The sequence below is a fragment of the Chelonia mydas genome, chromosome 14 (assembly GCF_015237465.2).
Source record: "Chelonia mydas isolate rCheMyd1 chromosome 14, rCheMyd1.pri.v2, whole genome shotgun sequence".
Taxonomy (NCBI): domain Eukaryota; kingdom Metazoa; phylum Chordata; order Testudines; family Cheloniidae; genus Chelonia; species Chelonia mydas.
This window is the reverse complement of record NC_051254.2, coordinates 1,746,887-1,765,087: the sequence shown is the minus strand read 5'-3', so window position 1 is coordinate 1,765,087 and position 18,201 is coordinate 1,746,887. Positions and strand designations below refer to the sequence as shown.

At 50.2% G+C, this 18,201-nt stretch overlaps 1 protein-coding gene across 5 annotated transcripts in view; it reads left to right on the top strand.

Moving 5' to 3' along the window:
• Positions 1 to 18,201, top strand: part of RBFOX3 (RNA binding fox-1 homolog 3) — a 352,823-nt gene that overhangs the window by 7,145 nt on the left and 327,477 nt on the right. The gene's annotated exons all lie outside the window — the stretch shown is intronic.

Here is an 18,201-nt window from a genome sequence, read left to right as displayed (position 1 = left end):
CCCTCTTCCCTTGTTTCTTACCTTTTGAAATAGCAGGCGTATCATAAGTGGTGTCCCTTGGCTTTGCAGGATGATTTTTGTGTGTGTGTGGGGTGTATTCTTGGAACTTACACTCTAGTTGAAGGGGCTGAGGTTGAATCTGTAACAAAGATTTTCCTTCTCTGAGATGTTTACTGGTCACTGGAGTTAAATTTGGTTTAATAAAAACAAAGTTTTAAATTGTCTGACTACGGGGGAGGGATAGCTCAGTGGTTTGAGCACTGGCCTGCTAAACCCAGGGTTGCGAGTTCAATCCTTGAGGCAGCCATTTAGGGATCTGGGCCAAAAATTGGGGATTGGTCCTACTTTGAGCAGGGGCTTGGACTAGATGACCTCTTGAGGTCCCTTCCAAGCCTGATATTCCATGAGTCTGAATCTTTCCACACTCAACTCTCACGCTTTAGACTCCTGGCATGTCACCATTTCAGTAGCTCTCTAGGCAGCATAGTGTTTTCCAGGCTGGACAGGACCTAAATTTCTAATGCATAAAACAATCAGAAGGGAGGGAAGGGCCCCCCCCCGGCCTTTTTTTCCATCCATTCTTTATCCATCATAAAAAACCAAAACGAAAATGGGGAGTCGCCGTCAAAGCCAGGAGTCTGCTAGTTCCTATTCTTTTCCTGTAGCTATTGATCCTCTTTGCCTTGTTGCATACCTCCCGACCCCTCCCCTCAATGCGGAACCATCTGTGTGATGTCAGGAGGGAGAATTAGCAAATAAGTTTAAAGATGTAGGTTTAAAAACTCCTCTTCAGTCATTACTCCTGTCCCCAAAATACCCATGTGGATGCTGAGACCCTGTTAGCAAGAGCTGCCTTTCAGCCTGGGTTTTCCTTGCAGCACTCTAGCTGTGTTCCTTTGGCCATTGTGGGCAGTAGGGCACTTCTGTATTTATTTTACTTACAGCTGTGGTATAAAGCCACTTGGCAGGCTACTCTGCTAGGTACATGTAACACCACCACCACTCCCTGCTCAGGGGAACTGCTAGCCACAACCAGTCTTGAAACCAAGCTGGCAGGAGGAAAGGAATAGGTTTGCTGGCTCGCTAGCCCCTTCAGCACAAAAGTGAGCAGGAATGTTCCTGAGCAAGGTGTGCTTCTTTTTATTTTCTCCTTGGATTTTTTCCTTAATTTGCTATTTGGCACTTGGATACAACACCTTTGCCATTTGGAAACAGAGCCACTAGAGTTTCCATGAGCTTACTGGTAGGAGATCCACGACTAGGGTCCCGATTTTATAGGGACACTCCCGATATTTGGGGCTTTTTCTTATGTAGGCTCCTATTACCCCCCCACCCCATCCCGATTTTTCACACTTGCTGTCTGGTCGCCCTATTCGTGACTGCTATAGGGCATACATCCATCCAGTTGTGCTAGAATGCTTTCAGCACTCAGCAGCAGCTTATCTGGTTTCTGTTGAAGATCGTGCAGGAGAATCCATCTCGCGTATACTTATAAAAGCCAAACTGGTAGTGGTATTCAGACCCTGAAGCTCCCGCAGCTACTTTGGCTTGGAGGAGGTGGAGGATGTGTGTGTGAGAGGAAGAGAAGAACTGAGATACCATGATGATAGGCACCATACAGGAAAGTATGTCCTGATCCTGTAATTAATTCTGCCTCAGGGAGCCCCACGGGGCCCTGCAAGGATGCGGGGGTCTGTCCGGTGCAGTTCCTTGCAGGACTGGGGCTGGAGACCAGACTGACATTACACAGGTTTAATCACTTGGAAAGGCTGGCGAACTTTAAGTATGTTCCTTTTGCTTTTGCTCAAACTTGCCAAGACTGCACTCAGCTGGGCCCAATCCAAACTGGTTACAAGTAATTATTGGCACACTCTTGTTTTAAGAAAAAGGACTTTTTATTATCTGAAGTAATAACATGTGGTTACATAGACACATTACAGAAAACATTTATTGCAAAACACATGTTTGAGAGCAGGGTGCTGGAACAATGTGACGGTGGCAGGGGCTGAGTGCCATTGACCCAAGATGTAGACCCTACATATGATGGAAACCACTTCAAGCTCGGGGGTGCAGCAGCACCCCTGGTTCTAGCCCCTGTGTTTGAGGGTAGATGAGAGTTAAAGAAGTATGGGCTGGATGAATGGACTATAAGGTGGATAGAAAGCTGGCTAGATTGTCGGGCTCAACGGGTAGTGATCAATGGCTCCATGTCTAGTTGGCAGCCGGTATCAAGTGGAGTGCCCCAGGGGTCAGTCCTGGGGCCAGTTTTGTTCAATATCTTCATAAATGATCTGGAGGATGGTGTGGATTGCACCCTCAGCAAGTTTGCAGATGACACTAAACTGGGAGGAGTGGTAGATACGCTGGAGGGTAGGGATAGGATACAGAGGGACCTAGACAAATTGGAGGATTGCACTTGCCCTTGTTGAACCTCATCAGATTTCTTTTGGCCCAGAGTCCTGCCCTTAGGATGGAAGAATCCAATGCACCGCTACAGACTAGGGACCGAATGGCTCGGCAGCAGTTCTGCAGAAAAGGACGTAGGGGTGACAGTGGACAAGAAGCTGGATATGAGTCAACAGTGTGCCCTTGTTGCCAAGAAGGCCAATGGCATTTTGGGACGTATAAGTAGGGGCATTGCCAGCAGATCAAGGGACGTGATCGATCCCCTCTATTCGACATTGATGAGGCCTCCTCTGGAGTACTGTGTCCAGTTTTGGGCCCCACACTACAAGAAGGATGTGGAAAAATTGGAAAGAGTCCAGTGGAGGGCAACAAAAATGATTAGGGGACTGGAACACATGACTTAGGCTGAGGGAACTGGGATTGTTTAGTCTACAGAAGAGAAGAATGAGGGGGGATTTGATAGCTGCTTTCAACTACCTGAAAGGGGGTTCCAAAGAGGATGGATCTAGACTATTCTCAGTGGTAGCGGATGACAGGACAAGGAGTAATGGTCTCAAGTTGCAGTGGGGGAGGTTTAGGTTGGATATTAGGAAAAATTTTTTCACTAGGAGGGTGGTGAAACACTGGAATGCGTTACCTAGGGAGGTGGTGGAATCTCCTTCCTTAGATATTTTTAAGGTCAGGCTTGACAAAGCCCTGGCTGGGATGATTTAGTCGGGGATTGGTCCTGCTTTGAGCAGGGGGTTGGACTAGATGACCTCCTGAGGTCCCTTCCAGCCCTGATATTCTATGAGAGTCTGCCTGGAGCTGTGCCTAATGGGCAGGGTTCCAGATGTTCTGGTGCTAGGTGCCGTACCACAACCCTAGATAACTAGTGCCTTGGCTTCCCGGTTCCCTGTCTCAGATCTGTCAGGCACCATCAGAAGCCCGGTCTCTGTAGCGAGGGTTCATTTATTCACACACAGGTTTGATAGAGCACCTGTGGCCAGCCCCCGGTGTAGCCCGGCCAGTGCAGGCTGCGCTGCTCTAGGCCACGATTTGTTTGAAACTAGAGACAACTCCATCAGCGCAAACAGCGCCTTTTCCTCCCTGCGCTCGGGGGCTGCGCTGCGGCTTGACAAAGCCCCAGTGCAGACGAGGCCTAGTCGGGATATCGCGTGACTTGTGCGTGTAGAAAATTCCACCAGGCTTCTTCCCCCCATTAGAATTTCCCTGATACAGAGTGGACAGACTGCGAGGGGAGGTCTGGTCGCTCAGAGAGTGCAGCCTTGTGCAGTAGCTCCTAGAACACTGCAGATCTCTGCCACCCCTTTTCCCAGCTGCACTGATAAACCTCGTCTGTGCAGCATTTCTCTGCAGTGACCCCAGGAGTTGGGAGAGTCTAGTGATCTGTTTGCCAGGGGCCTTCCCTCCCACCGTCAAGCATGGGTGCAGGTGAATGGGATTGGCAAGTGGAGGTCAAGCGGTGTTTAGCTCCAAGGAACATGGAACAAAGATTTACAACTCTTTCCTGCTCCACTGATGGACAATTAAAGTACTGCATGGTTGGAAGAGAGCAATGTCTCTAAGAGGCAGCAATAGTCAGAATAAATCAGTCACCTTCACTTAAAGGTCTGAGCAGGTCTGCTTTAAAGGCACAGTGCATGCTCTCTTTGAAATTCATGCAAGTTTGAGTTACAGAAATTCTAACGCTCTCAACTTATTTATTTTGGGGACTCAAATTCTTCTATCAAATTAGGATCAGGAGACCTTCCCATCTCACTCCTCCCAGGGCTGGAACTGTACAGAAGAGTAGGTGGGAGGGTAAATGGGAAGCACAGAAGAATTTTGTTGAAACATCAGTGTCTTGTGTTTATACAGCATCTCCAGGAATGAGCCCTGGACATCAGTTCTGATTGCACATGTGCAGTACTATACAGGTAACTGCCTACCAGGAGGGAACAAAGTGACTGGTGATGCTGTCAGTGCTCTGAAATATGTGCAGGTTTATTTATAGTCTTCCTGTGGCTTTGTTTTTATAACTGATCCACATTGCACGTTTTAATTGAACTTTATAAAATTCTGATTTCAAATGATGGGGGGAGGGATAGCTCAGTGGTTTGAGCATTGGTCTGCTAAACCCAGGGTTGTGAGTTCAATCCTTGAGGGGGCCATGTAGGGATCTGGGGCAAAAATTGGGGATTGGTCCTGCTTTGAGCAGGGGGTTGGACTAGACAACCTCCTGAGGTCCCTTCCAATCCTGATATTCTGTGCTGCTCAGCCCCTAGAATGCTTTTCAGTCAAGCTCTCAAAGTGCTTTCCAAAGGAGGGCAAGTGTCCTCCCCATTTACAGACTGGAAATGTCTTTGCTTTCCTACCAGTTATTGGTTTGTTTGAGAGCTTGATCTCCGAAGGAAAAAAGTTTGGGTGTCTTTAACAGCATATGGTTTGATTTCAGGACAGTGGTGGAATTGCTTGTTGAGTGATAGTGGTGTGACATCAAGATCAGTGTGCACTGATTGGAGAAGTTGTCATTTAATTAACTGCTGGCTTATTGGCTGAGACACTGTTAAATGTTCCAGGGTTTTCTGCTCTTTAAAAAGATGACCTCACACAGCTGTGATGTCACAGTTGTAATGTTATAGCTATGGTTTGGCTAACGGGCAGCAGAACTGCAGTGCTTTTTGTATCTGTGGGTGTCCGTATGGATGGTGGACACATGCCATTAAGAGCAATGGATCCTGGCCTCCCAATGCACAAGGTTCTAAACACCCTTTGTAGATCTACCCTTAGTGTGGAGTCATTGAATTCGAGGGCCTGTCTGAATTAACTCTGTGTCTGCGTGTGAACACGTTTTATATAATATGCGTATGTCCACGTATAAAGAGGGGTCCAACTGTATTTACAATCTACCTATATCCAATGTAGTGCAAAGGTAATTAGGAATCCTGAGCTAGCTGTGTCTTGATCTGTGTAGCAGTGTGGCTGATAAAGCGCGATTCAGGGACCTTGTTATCTTTTTTTTTAAAAAAAGAAGTTTTTATTTAACTTCTGTGAAGTTGCCATGGTTACTCCCAGGCATGGCTTCCATGCCTGTCTTGCCTTAAGTGCAGCTGTTAGCATTAAGAATTAAAACATCTCCATTTGGAGCTTCCCTAGTCTAACTTGGTCGTAAATCCTGTTTGTGCTCTTGTGTGGAGGAAAGCTGCAGTTCAGAGATCATGGAAGGGGATATTCTAATGTAGTGTTTTGAGAGATCGGGGGTGGCAGAATTTCTCTCCCACTCTAAAATAATTATTTCTAGCCAAGAACAGAGAGAACTTTAAAATGCAGCGTTCAGGTCCTGACGAACGGAGGGTGGACAGGGGTAGAGGAGAGAGAGAAGTTTCCTCTCTCCTCTCCTCCCAGCAGAGCTATCGTACTGCCTTGTTGTCTTTGTAAATTCAATGCAAAATTGATGCACCACGCTCAGCTGGCACTTTTCTAATGCTGCTGCTCATGCCCTTGTGTAGTTAATGGCATGCTGGTTTCCTTGCTTCACGTTAATGTCCATGCCAGCCACCAAATCCTTGTCCGACCCCCACCATCTCCTGCCTTGATAACTGAAACCTCCTCCTTGGGCTTTGGAGACGCTTGCCTTGCCTTCTTCGTTCTGTCTGAGGTGTGTCCATGAGACTTGACTGTCTCACCCACTGCTATGACTGTCCAGTCCTCTCACCAAATCCATCGACCGACTTCTCACCTTCTGCATCAGGGTTAAGCTCCATATTGTAGCCTGCAAGGCCTTGCACTCTCCAGCTCCTGTTTGACCTGTCAGCAGCTCACCGCCCCGCTGTCCTCTTCCTGCCCCATCTCCAAGCCTAGTCCTGTGCCTAGGCCCCTATCTGGTGGGACCTGTAACGCCTTTTCCAGAAAGCCTATGACACAGTCATGCCCACAGGGAGGGGTGAACATAACTCCTAGATTGACAGGACATATGAGCTAGCCTTGTAACTTGGGTGTCTTCGCACAGTGCTCATTGTCTCCTGCACTCCTGCTTTCCATCTGTTAGGTTTGGGGGAGCTCCTTGTTCTCACAGAGCCTAGTATTGGGACGTCAAATGCAGTGTGTTGCTGCTGGCTGAGCCTGTCTCCATTTGACTGGATTTGGAATTCTTTTGGATGGGGCCTCCTGTAGAAAATGTGGGATGTACAGAGGGGAACAATAGCAGGTTGTGAGCTTGTTTGTGGGAGCTGGTGAGGGGAGAGGCTGCTTTGCAAATGGACTGGGACTCCTGTCCCAATAACCCTTCTCACATGGGCACCAGGCATTCATTGAGGAGCTGCTCAGGGGATGGGCCTTAGGGGGCACGCTTGAGAACTGGGGGTGGGGGTGGACACGGTCTGGCTGGAGCTGAGCAGGTGCAGTATTGTACAGATCCAGTGGGAGAAACTGGCTCCCATTGGGTGCCATTCTCTGCGGGAGCAGAGCACCCCAGCCAGTGACCTCGCTGTCTGATTGCTCTGTGTTCATCGGCAGCAGGGAAGGGGCTGCCTATTACATTTCTTTAGTTGTAAGTAGTAGAGAAACACGCTGCCGTAACAAAGTTTCGTTGTTTGAGCCCCGTTCCCATACCGAGAGCACCTACTTCGGAGGAAGCTGAGTTCCGGTCTGTCCAGATAGATGGGGCTTGCTGCTGGGGACCTGGGGTTATGGAAACGGCTTCTTGCTTTCCCTGGGCCCTCTGGAGCAGGGGTGGCCAACCTGGGGCTCCGGAGCCCCATGCGGCTCTTCAGAAGTTAACGTGCGGCTCCTTGTCTAGGCACCGACTCCGGGGCTGGAGCTACGGGCGCCAACTTTCCAGTGTGCCGGGGGGTGCTTGCTGCTGAGCCCCCTGCTCTGCCCCAGGCCCTGTCCCCACTCCACCCCTTCCCACCCCCTCCCCTGAGCCTGCCATGCCCTCGCTCCTTCCCCCTTCCCCCCCAGAGCCTCCTGCACGCCAGGAAACAGCTGATGAGGAGGCGTGGGGAGGTGCTGATCGGTGCAGGGCCGGCTCCAGGCACCAGCGTTCCAAGCAGGTGCTTGGGGCTGCAGTCAGAAAGGGGCGGCAGCGTTTCCGCGGTGGCGGCGATTCGGCGGCGGCTTCTCTCTTCCGCCGTCCGCGGCAGCGATTCGGCGGCGACGTTTTTTTTCATTGCTTGGGGCGGCAAAAATGATAGAGCCGGCCCTGGATCTGCCTGTGGGAAGGAGGCGCTGGGACCTGGGTCAGGGGATCTGATTGGGGGCTGCTGATATATTACTGTGGCTCTTTGGCACATTGGTAAATTCTGGCTCCTTCTCAGGCTCAGGTTGGCCCCCCCCGGCTCTGGAGTGTTGGGGCTCAGTGGAGTGGTTCGAAGGGATGGGCAGATTAGCCTGCTCTGTGAGTGCCTGTCGGACCATTGCTGTTGGTTTGTAGCTCCCGCGCATGAATGTATTTGCATCAGCCTCCAGAATGTACGTTAGCTTTTGCGGCATGTTGTTTATGCTGATTTCATACATGTGGCCTACTTAGATGCTACGATTTGCTGCATGTTGCAAAGCTCCTTGCATGCCATGGTAGAATTTCACTCTGGCATAAATTGGGACGCGCTCTGCTGCAATGGCCTTGGCTCCTGTGTTGTCACTACAGGGGTGCAGCATTAGAGGTACAAAGTACTTCCAAAGTAACTTATTTCCAAGCTGTGGCTGTGGGCACCAGTCATCATTTATTGGCTCATACTGGGATATTCTCCTGTTCATGAAAAGACCCTTTCCTATCTGTGCAGGGGGAGGCGCTCCGCAGATCTGCCTTTCTGACCCCAGGAGGGAACATAGTTTGTTGTGCTCTGAAGAACAGAGGGAAACCAGAGGAGCAGCCTGCTTCTAAAACTGGAAAGAACGCAGGGAGCTGCTGTTCTACACCAGGTTTTGCTCTGGCCCTCTGCTGGTGCAAGAAGGATACGGAGGAGGAAACGGTCCTGGCTGCTTCCGATAACCTGCTGCAGGAGACCCAATGCCTTTGGGGTCTGGTTTTTAAAAAGTGGGGGCTGCTGGGTTCTGAGCACTTCTGAAAATCTAGTCCTTAGAGCAGCGCAGCTGAGTGAGGACTTGAGCGGATGTTTGCTCTCCCCAGGAGTTGGTTTAATGGCTTCCATATGTGTAGCCATCTGTAGAGCGTTCAGTCCCTTGTAAATTAGACTCATCGACCTTAAGGTCAGAAGGCACCATCATGATCATCAGTCTGACCGCCTGCACATGGCAGGCCACAGAACCTCACCCACCCACTGCTGTAATAGACCCCTAACCTCTGGCTGAGTTACTGATGTCCTGAAATCATGGTTTAAAGACTTCAAATTCCTTCAAGACTTTCACTTGGCAAAGCTCACGCTTAATGCATCTGCTCGCTAACACATGGGCTCAGACCAGTGTGGCGTTCATAGCTTCTCGTATTCGTGGCCGTGTTCCTCTGGCTCACTGGCTCCTGTAGAGAGAGTGGCTGCCCTCCTCGAATAGTGCAGTGTGTTCGGTAATGTATTCCGTAACATTCCTCCCAAAGCCCAGGGTCTCTGAGTGCTTCACAAACTTCTAGGCCTGGCAACACTTCTGTCATATTAACCCCATTTTACAGATAGAGAAACAGGGAGGTCACAGCAAGTTGGTTCCAGAGCTGAGTATAGAACCCAGGAGTCCTGGATCAGATCTGCACAGAAGTGGTTCCCAAACATCCCATCCCCTCCTCCTCCCCTCCATGGCAGAAGAGGCTGTGTAGTATAACAGTCTAGTTAAGGAGACGCAGGGAGATAGGTTAGGGTATATCAGTGTTTCCATGGTGATGGCTCTGATGTAGGACAGCAGAGGATGGCTCCTCTGGAGAAGGAAGGGAAAGCAGTCCCCAGCTCCTGTCCAACACAAGAGATTTTTGGGATAACTTGTCCTGAGCCAGGCAAAACAATGTTGCAGTGCTATTCCAGGGCAGCAAATCCCTGCTACTCTGAAATCTGTCTGACCAGGATCGTGTGTGCGCGCGTGCGTGTGTGTTGGTGAAGGGGGGTGGGGGACTTTAAAAACAAAAAATGGTGGGGATTGGATGATTTTCCTCCCTAATGGAAAACAAATTGTAAATCTTCCCACCCCCGCCGCCCCCGAAAGTCCCAATTAATTTTGTGGGCTCTGGAAAACTGGCCTTGCCGGTGCGTTGAGCTGCTGCTTCCCCTGTGCTGCTTCCCTTCCCTGCTGCACCGGCCGGTGAATTCGCTCAGGTAATGTGGAGTGCACTGGACTAGTAATAACAGCCATCTGTCCAGGACAGAAGCTGAACTTTGTCCTCATTATGTCGATCAAAGTTTTGTCATGCTCCCTCTCCAGTTTCTCCTGTCACTTTTAAGCAGCAAAGGCGGGGGGAGGAGACCCTAACTAGAAATATTTCTAAGAATTTGGGTGTGTAATTGAAGCCCTGGGCAAACATCTCTCCCCCTCACAGCCACACTGCTTGACCGTTCCCTTCTTTCACTATTTTAAAAATTTCCCCAGATTAAGTGAATGACTTGCTTTTATTTCTCTCTCCTTTATCCCTCTTTCTTTATTTTTTATCCCTTTTCCTCTCTTGGTGAAATATTTTCTTGCAGTGTCAAGGCAATGTGACCTGGTTCTGTAATGAAGAGGAGGCTTATTAGAATTAAAGCCCAACAGTGTTAAAAAAGCAATCTTTGCAAGATTGAGGCCACAGGGGAATTGTAAATTCTTGGCAAAGATCTCCATTTAAAGACTGGAGTAAAAACACATGCGCATGCATGTGTTAAACCTTTGCAACACAAAAGTAGTTTAGCTTCTAAAAAGGTGGAAGAAGGATAGAGAGAGAGAGCTAAGCAGCTAGCACATGCTGGAGGTGCACCTGTCCACCCCCCAAAGGTGTTGAGTTGGGGGTACAGCTGCTTTGGTGAGACTGGGGTATCAATGTTAATTTTCTCTAGGTTTTTTTTTTTTTTTGCATCTGTCTCTCTCAGGCGACCCTCCTACCCCTCCTCTTCTCATATCTGCGCAGCCGCCCACCCACTTCTATCACCGTGTGAGCCATGACAGCAGCCGCCAAACAAGCAGCCAGGCTGTTTAATATGCAGTCCTGTGAGACAGAATGTCAAGGAACCCAGTGTTAATTATCCAGCTCCTTGTGGCCCTGAGAGTAGTGATTAGATGCTGGAGGTGTTGGGGATCCTTAATCTCTTTGCTCAAGGTGCAGAGCAGGGAAGTTTCCAGTGAAGTTGGTGTTGTAAGCCCTTGGTTTGCACATTATGGTGGGGGCCGGGGGGAATGGGGACGGCAGGACTTGATCGCAGGGAGTGGGAAGTAGGCGTGTATGCAGCAGAGCTGGGTTCATGGTTTTGTCTGTCCTGCTTTCCCCTCTGCTGTGACCCGTCCTCTAGAGAAGATGCCACAGGCTTATTCTCTCCAGGGTTACTCCCCTGGGGAGAGGGGTCCAGCTCTCTTATAAGCAAGCTCCTGAATTGCTGGCCAGCTGCAGCATACGTGGGTGGTGCCAGTTTGAGACTCTTTTCCAGTGCCCTCCTCAGATGCCCTGCTCCAGGCCCTCCCCCCCACTCCCACCCCATGGCTCTTTGAGAAGCCCAGCCGGAGTATTGGTTCTGGCCCAGTGAGGAATTGCCTGAGCTAAGATCTCGGGGGATGCAGGGGTTTGAACAGGAAGGAGGTAAAGCGGCCTCCTTTTCCCCCCTCTGAAATGCTCCTCCCCCTCATTCTCCAGCTCTGGTCCCTGCTTTGGCAGGGTCTGCAGCGACAACTCCTGAGGGGGGGCAGATGAATGTGGACCGATGAATGTGGAGTCTGTGTCCCTGGAGCAGCACCCCTCGGCGGTCTGTTATAATTGTTTCCGAGTAGCAATCTCATTTAGAAAGTAAGCTCTTGCGGCAGGGAGCTTGTCTGCTCCTCTGCCTGTGAGGTGCCATGCACACCTGTGGCTCAGTGTAAATGATGGTATTGTAAATGAGCAGAAGAGGGAGTTGATTTATGAATGCTGCTGCCTAGGGGAGGGACCATGGGGAGCTGGTACTCCCCTGCCAGCAGGTGATGAGAGATGGAAATGAAACAAATGTGAACTCTTCTCTGGCCTGCAGAGGATCCAGGAGAGCAAGGGCCGATTACACCCAAGGGCTCTTGTTCGGTGTTCACGTGGATGGCCTAAGCTTGGTCAGTAATTATCTCCATGTAGCAAATCCTTTAAGTTTTGGAACTAGAACAGATCTAGTCCTGAATCCAGTCAGCTCTGCCTTCCAAAGCTTTATAGCCATGGTGCCCTGAGCGAATGCCAGCGCCGATCATTTCAGTTATATTTGGTGCTGGAGTCAGACCAAACCTTCACAATACTTTCCCCAAGTGTTGTTACCGGTTTTGGTAAGAAAGTCGTTGTGATGGTGCCCAAGGAGAGGGTTGGGCTGAAGGGGCAAGTGAGTGGGGCATGCAGGGGGAGTAGGAATTGTTTGTTGGATCTTGTTAACATGTGAGAGACATCAAAGCAGTCTTCCTGGGCCCCTTTAAAAATCTGTATACCAGGCTGTTGGGAATTCAGTGTGTGTGCGTCTATCTCTATATAATCTATAAAATGCAACTGACCTATAGCCCTTACTGTCACTCCTGGTCTTGCATAGTTAGGTATTTATAGCTCTGTACACACGGGGTGTGTCGTGTATAGGAGCGTGTTTATATGTGGTGTATACCTACCAATGCACATACTTGGGGCACTGGAGTCTGAGTCCGGGCACAGAAGCGGCAAGGATTCTGGTCCAGGCTCGGAGTCACTCTGCTCAGATGGGATGTGTGTTCACACGAGCAGCGAGCTGAGCATCAAGGCTGTTTAGATCAGCTGTACCTTGAGGGATGGAACTTCAGTTGGAAAGTCTTGTTGTGTCAGGGACAGGACCATTCAGAAACACACCTCTTTTCCTTCCTGCTCGCTGGAGAAGCAGCTGGAGTGCAGAGTCCGTTGTGCAGGGGCTAATTGCACAATGCAGCAGGTTCTGTCTAGTGCTGTCGTCCAGGAGGGAGGTTCTCCATCGCTGGGACACATCCTGCTATTGGTACTGAGGCTTTCGTAGCTAGTGTCTTAGGCTCCCTTTTCCTGCTATAAGGGTGAACCTCTATGATGTGTGTGTGTGTAGGGGGATCCCACTCACTGCTGCTGCCTCCTGCTTGCTCGAGTGCTGTAGCTAGCCACAGAGCGTGAGCTAAAAGCACTCTCCCATTGGCCTGCAGGGACTGGAGGTGCCCGAGCCCCATTGGAATGGGAGGTGGTGGATGCTGGCTGCTGCAGCCAGGGCTCGATAACCAAAACTTGTACAGTTGCATGTAGAGTTTGGGAGCCACTTAGCTAGAGGTCCACGAACCTGTTCCAGAGACAGGTGATCCCTTTGGCACGGTTTCTTCATTCCATGGGCAGAAGAGTGTCTCTTGAGTGCTGGTTGCCTTATGGTAGCCCAGGAAGAAATAGTGACTTGGAGTTGATGCCGTGACAAGCAAAAGGGTCTGCAGCTGCTGCAGCAAGAGAGCCTGAGCCAGTGAGAGAGAATTCTCCTTACACAGTATTGAAGCCTTTATGGCGTGGCAGTTAGAAGGTGAAGGCTGCTCAGAAAGACCATTTTACTTTAGGGCGTATGGGGTGCTCCTGAGGGTCATAAATCTGTGGGTGTCCTTGACTTGTTGTAGAGCAAGGGCTGTCTTCTGCAATGGCCTTGGTAAGCGTTGTCTGTTATCCACCTGCAAATTGCTTGGTAGAGGAAGCAGCATCCTTATTCTAGGCTCTGAAATCTGCATGCTCTCTCCCTCTCCTGAGCCGCCACTTCACTTCTAGAAAGATGGGGAGGTGGAAGGGGGGAGAGCGTAAGGAACACTTTGGACTTTGCCTCAACATGTTCTTGATTCTCCCCAGGAGCTGGAAGATGGTATTGCCTTCAACTCTGATCCTTGGGCAGGGAGTCAGATGAATTCTGGGATCTTCTTTAGAAAGAGCTGGAGACTGACTTGCGTAGCAGGGGTTTTTGGGGGCATCCTGCCCATCTCTTGACCTCTGTTATGTGTAGAAACATTTGACTGTGGCGACTTCCTGCTGGTTTCTGCCCAAAGGGGAACACGAGCAGCTTTTCACCCCATGTGAGAGGTGCTGGCCCAGGGCTAGGAGGGTCTGCTCCATCACCAGTCCCGCTGGGCTGGGCTGGGAGCCTTTTGCTTTGGAATAAATGGATGATGGGAGGCCTTCCCCTGGCGGGTAGCAGGAGGGGTTTGACATTCTGTAGTTCAATAGACGTGAATGGTGGCGAGTAGGGTATTTGATTCCCTATTCTTGGGGCTGGGTGAGAGGCCGTATTTATATTGTGTTGCTGTTGGTTGTGCTTCCACTTACTTACTGTCAGGGAAAGGTAAATCGCTAGTCTCATGAGCTGGTGCAAAATGTGAATGTAAGAGCCAGATCCTCCTGCTTTGCTGTGTGCGTGAAACTGGACTTTTGCTGGCTTCTTGCCACTGCTTTTCTTTGACTGCTGACGGGTCAAGGAGCGGTTGCCCTTGACTGGACTGTCTCAGGGCAGCGTCCCTGCCAACCATGGAATTGCCGGGGGAGGCTCAGAGGGAGTGATTGGCATCTGCCTGTTCTTAAAACAAAACCAACTAGAACATGGTGTCTGCCTGCCTTTTCGGGATGGTTGGTTTGTGGGTTTCTGCCTCTGCAGACACGCATACCCTCTGCAGGGAGACTCTCCTGCCTTCTGAAGAAAGGGCAGTTCCCTGCAATTCTCAGCCTTGCACGAAGGACTAGTTGGTGACCCGCCCACCCCCATCCTGAAAACTGGAGGGGGCAAACACATTGCAAAAAATGTTCTTGGATCTCTTGGCAACAGCATTCTCCCTCCCGCAGCCACTCAGCATTCAGTGACAAGAGACCCGGTCAGTAAAACAAGGGGGAAGGAGACGAGGAATAGCTAAAGGGAAGCGGGGTGAGCGAGTGAGGAGGGGGAGCATGAGTGTGAAGTCAAACCAGAGAAACCCGGGCGAGGGGGTTGGTGCAGCTGGGGAGATACCTGCTGGAGCTGTGTGCTCCCTGACTCCAGCCTCGTGACTGGGAGCTGCGTGCAGGCTGGCATGGAGCAGAAATCCATTTTGGACTCGCTGAGCGGAAGCCTTCTCTTCGCTTTTGTTTGTACCTTTTTTTTGTCTGAGTGCTTCATTTTCCAGAAGCTGTCATTTTACATAAACCTCTCAGTGAGGTACATCCATTCCCACTGCCAAAATCTCCATATCAAACACTTGTAACATGCCGCTGAACTGACAGCCCTGACTATACACGCTCCATGGCTTTACAAAGGGATGCTGCGTCTGTGAAGGATATAAATACATGCATTGAAATGGCACACCGCGCACGCTCTCCATCTTGCGCTCTCCCCCATTCTCTCGCTGCCCGGTGTATCGGCAGCCTCTGCATATGGATGCAAATGTCCCTCCCGCTCGCACCTCTGTGAAATGAACCATTGTGCAGTGGTGCTGGGGATGTATGGTGTCTGGACAGGAGGAGAGGCTGCAAAGGCATTCTCCTTCTGTGTCTGAGTGTTGAGTTCTCTAGGTGTCATGTGCACCCATCAGCAGTGAGTGAGTTTCCTTTGGTAAATGAAGGGTGGCTGAGAGAGACCCCAGGGCAGCAGAGTCTACAGACTGCAGTCAAAAAATGCAAATTCTGGTGGCCTAGCTGCCCCTCTGATTGGTGTTCCTTAGCACTGTGCTTTAGAGGGGAGCAGCAGGAGAGGTGGGCCTCCCCCTTGGGCTGGCTATGCAGAGGGCATAATAGGTTGCAGGTACCGGGGATGAAGTGGCTTGGTGGGCTCATGTGCTAGCCTTCTGACTGTAGATCGGGGTTAGGTTGCAGGGAGTGGAGCGTGGGCTCAGTCTGACCGCCACGAGGATGTGTGCTCACTATAGAAAAACCCACCCTGGAGCATGAGGCTGGTTGGACACGGGTGCGCACGTATGCTCAGAACTGGAATGCTGGGGGTCTCAGGACAGTGCTGAGGTGCGTTAGCAGAGCCATGTAGAACTGGATAGGAAGCAGGCTCTGCAATGGGCTTGGTTCTCACCCTTTAACAGTCCCTTTCTTCCATGAATATGAGACTTCTCTGCATGTGTTTCTAAACAGAGGAAGCAAATGCAATAATGATAAATCCCTAAACATGGTAAGCGTCTGGAATCCAAGGTGGCAGTTTTGGGTCAGCCATGGTCAGGGTTTAGTAATGCATTCCCAGTCACTGCATAGTGAATAATGCCCCTGAGCTAGCTGTTTGTATGGTCCTGCGGTCCCCAGACTTCCCGGGGCTGCTAGGGAATCCTTTTTCAGACTGGATACCGCTCTGTACACACCTTCTGCCTTGCAACATATGCATATTGGATAGCATCCCAGCTTTGCTCTCTCCTGGGTTCAGTTGATTAATACAGAAACGGTTGCTTTGGGACATGTCACATCTCTCTCTCCTCCAACACACACTGCTTTTTGGTTTGGTTTTAAATGCGTTTCTCTTTCAGCGTGCAGTCAGGCTTCAAGGCTGGCTAAGAATCTCCTCGTCTCTGGGAGCTTTGGGGGATGAGCTGGCCTGGATTTTTTCCCATGGGGCAGGATTTCCGGCCCTCTGCCTCCCAACCAGGTGGTGATCCTCACATACGATTTTCATGGCTGACGCATTTTTGAATGAGGTCCAAGCACTAAGGAGTTTCCGCAAAGCAGTCCTGTGCTGTCCAGCTGCGGAGTGGGAACAGGGTTCTCCACCGGCATGGAATTTACCATTGGATCAGAGTCTTTATAGAGGAGAATCTTGTTGTTGCACAAAGTGCGTGTCCCCTAAGATGGAGCTTCATTGCTCTCCCTTCCCTTTCTGTTTCTGCTTATCCCCCTTCCCTTCTGCTGCGAGACGTCACCTCCTCTGCAGGCTGGTGCCCTCCACACAAGTCATGAATCCCAGGGCCTGTGTCCAGCCTGCACCTGACACAGGAGCATGGGTAGGTGATGGTGGTCTCCCGTCTTCATAGCCCTTTATATCCACATGCACCCCAAGGCACTGATGATTACAGTACATAGAAATAAACAGGGAATGAGGCATTTCTCCCACCCGTCGAAAGGATTGAAAACATGGCTGTGTCTGACAGCACGAGAGCTGGTTGGTTGGTTTTTCCACAAAAAATATTTTAATTGAATGAAATGCGGTCTCTTGATTAAAAAATGAAAAAAGTCACAAATTCAGTGTTCTTTGAATTTTTTCATTCTTTGATGAAATCTGAAAACACGACCCCCACCCCCGTTTCGTCTCTTTCCGTTCCACACTTTCAGTGGGGGGGAGGAGAGAGAAGTGTGTGTGTGTGTGTGGGGAGAGACCCAAACCCCCTAACATTTTCAGTTTAGAACAAATGAAAACTCGTTCTCTTTTGAAACCTGTGGAACGAAAATGACTTCAAAATTTTGGGGGAAAATTTGTTCCCACTTTCCAACCCTCTCTGAACAGAGCAGCGCCTGGGAGAGGCGGTGAGGAACGCTGCGGCTGCATCCAGATGAAATGAATAGGGTTGTCCAAACGTGAGCGTGGCTGGGCGCTGGGGCTAAGACCCTACCTTGGATGCATAGTATGGCAGGGTTTTAAAGGACTGTGAGGCACTGAGGCCTGGGTTTTGTCTTGTCCAAAAGCATTGTCTCCTAGTGAGCTGATTGGGAGGGGGGAGCGAGCACCTACTCAGTGACCGAGGCCCACTGATTTCTGCAGCGCCTGGTGCTCTACAGAAGTCTCCCTGCTAATACTGACCCATCCTGACCTTCCCTAGCTTGTGCATGCTGACAGGAGCACGGCCTGTGATATATGGCAGCAGGCCAGAGAAGGGCAGCAGAAATAATTAGAGGTCTGAGTGCAGGGGGATTTGGAGACCAGGACTGTGCAGCTGAAGAAGTGGTTTATGCAGTAACAAATGGCTTGGGGGAGCCATGCTCCTGCTCTCTGGTGCAGAAACGGGGGCTCTCCCATTAAAAGCCAGCCGGCAGAAATGGATACAAGAAAGCTGTTTATGCACAGGATATAACGAGCCCGTGGCACTGCCCACCACAGAATGTCCTTGAGGCAAAGAGTTTCATAATTGTTAAAGAAGCCAGATTGTGTTTGGATGAAGGGTTATGTCCTGACTTGGTGGGTGGCCTATGTCAGACGCTTAGGAAGGTGTAAAATGCACCTATCTGAGCAGTCCTCCTCTGGAGGGGACTGCTGGTGGGGTCCTGTAGCATGAGGATTGCAAGCTCTTGTAATTTTATCCTAGCGAATCTATTGCGGACGCTATTCTTATTGGCTTGCTCCAGTGAGGCAATTGCTACCTTCTCATGAAGGCCTTGTTCTCCTTCCCTTCTTGTTAACAGGCCTCGCTTCACTGCAGCCCTTCTTGTGTCAGCAGGGATGGAGGATGCTCCCTTCCATGCCTAGTTACTGCTGCACCTGATTAGAGATGGAGTGCTGCTGAGCAGAGCAAGGCAAAGTTAAATCTCCCTCTCTGGAGTGAGAGCACATGGGGCTCAGAACCTGAGCAGGGGCTTGTTCTCAGTGGATCAGGTTCAGAACGATAAACGTCTGGCTTGCCTTATAACCCAGTATATGAGGGACATAGACCTGCCTTGCATGGCTACAGAGAAGGACGTAAGAGGGTTTCTTCATCTTTAGGTTTTCTTGTCATGGGAGGAAGGAATGACTACACGCCCAGGGAGCTGTTTTTTGGGTGCTCCTTGCATATGTGTGGGCACCCAGA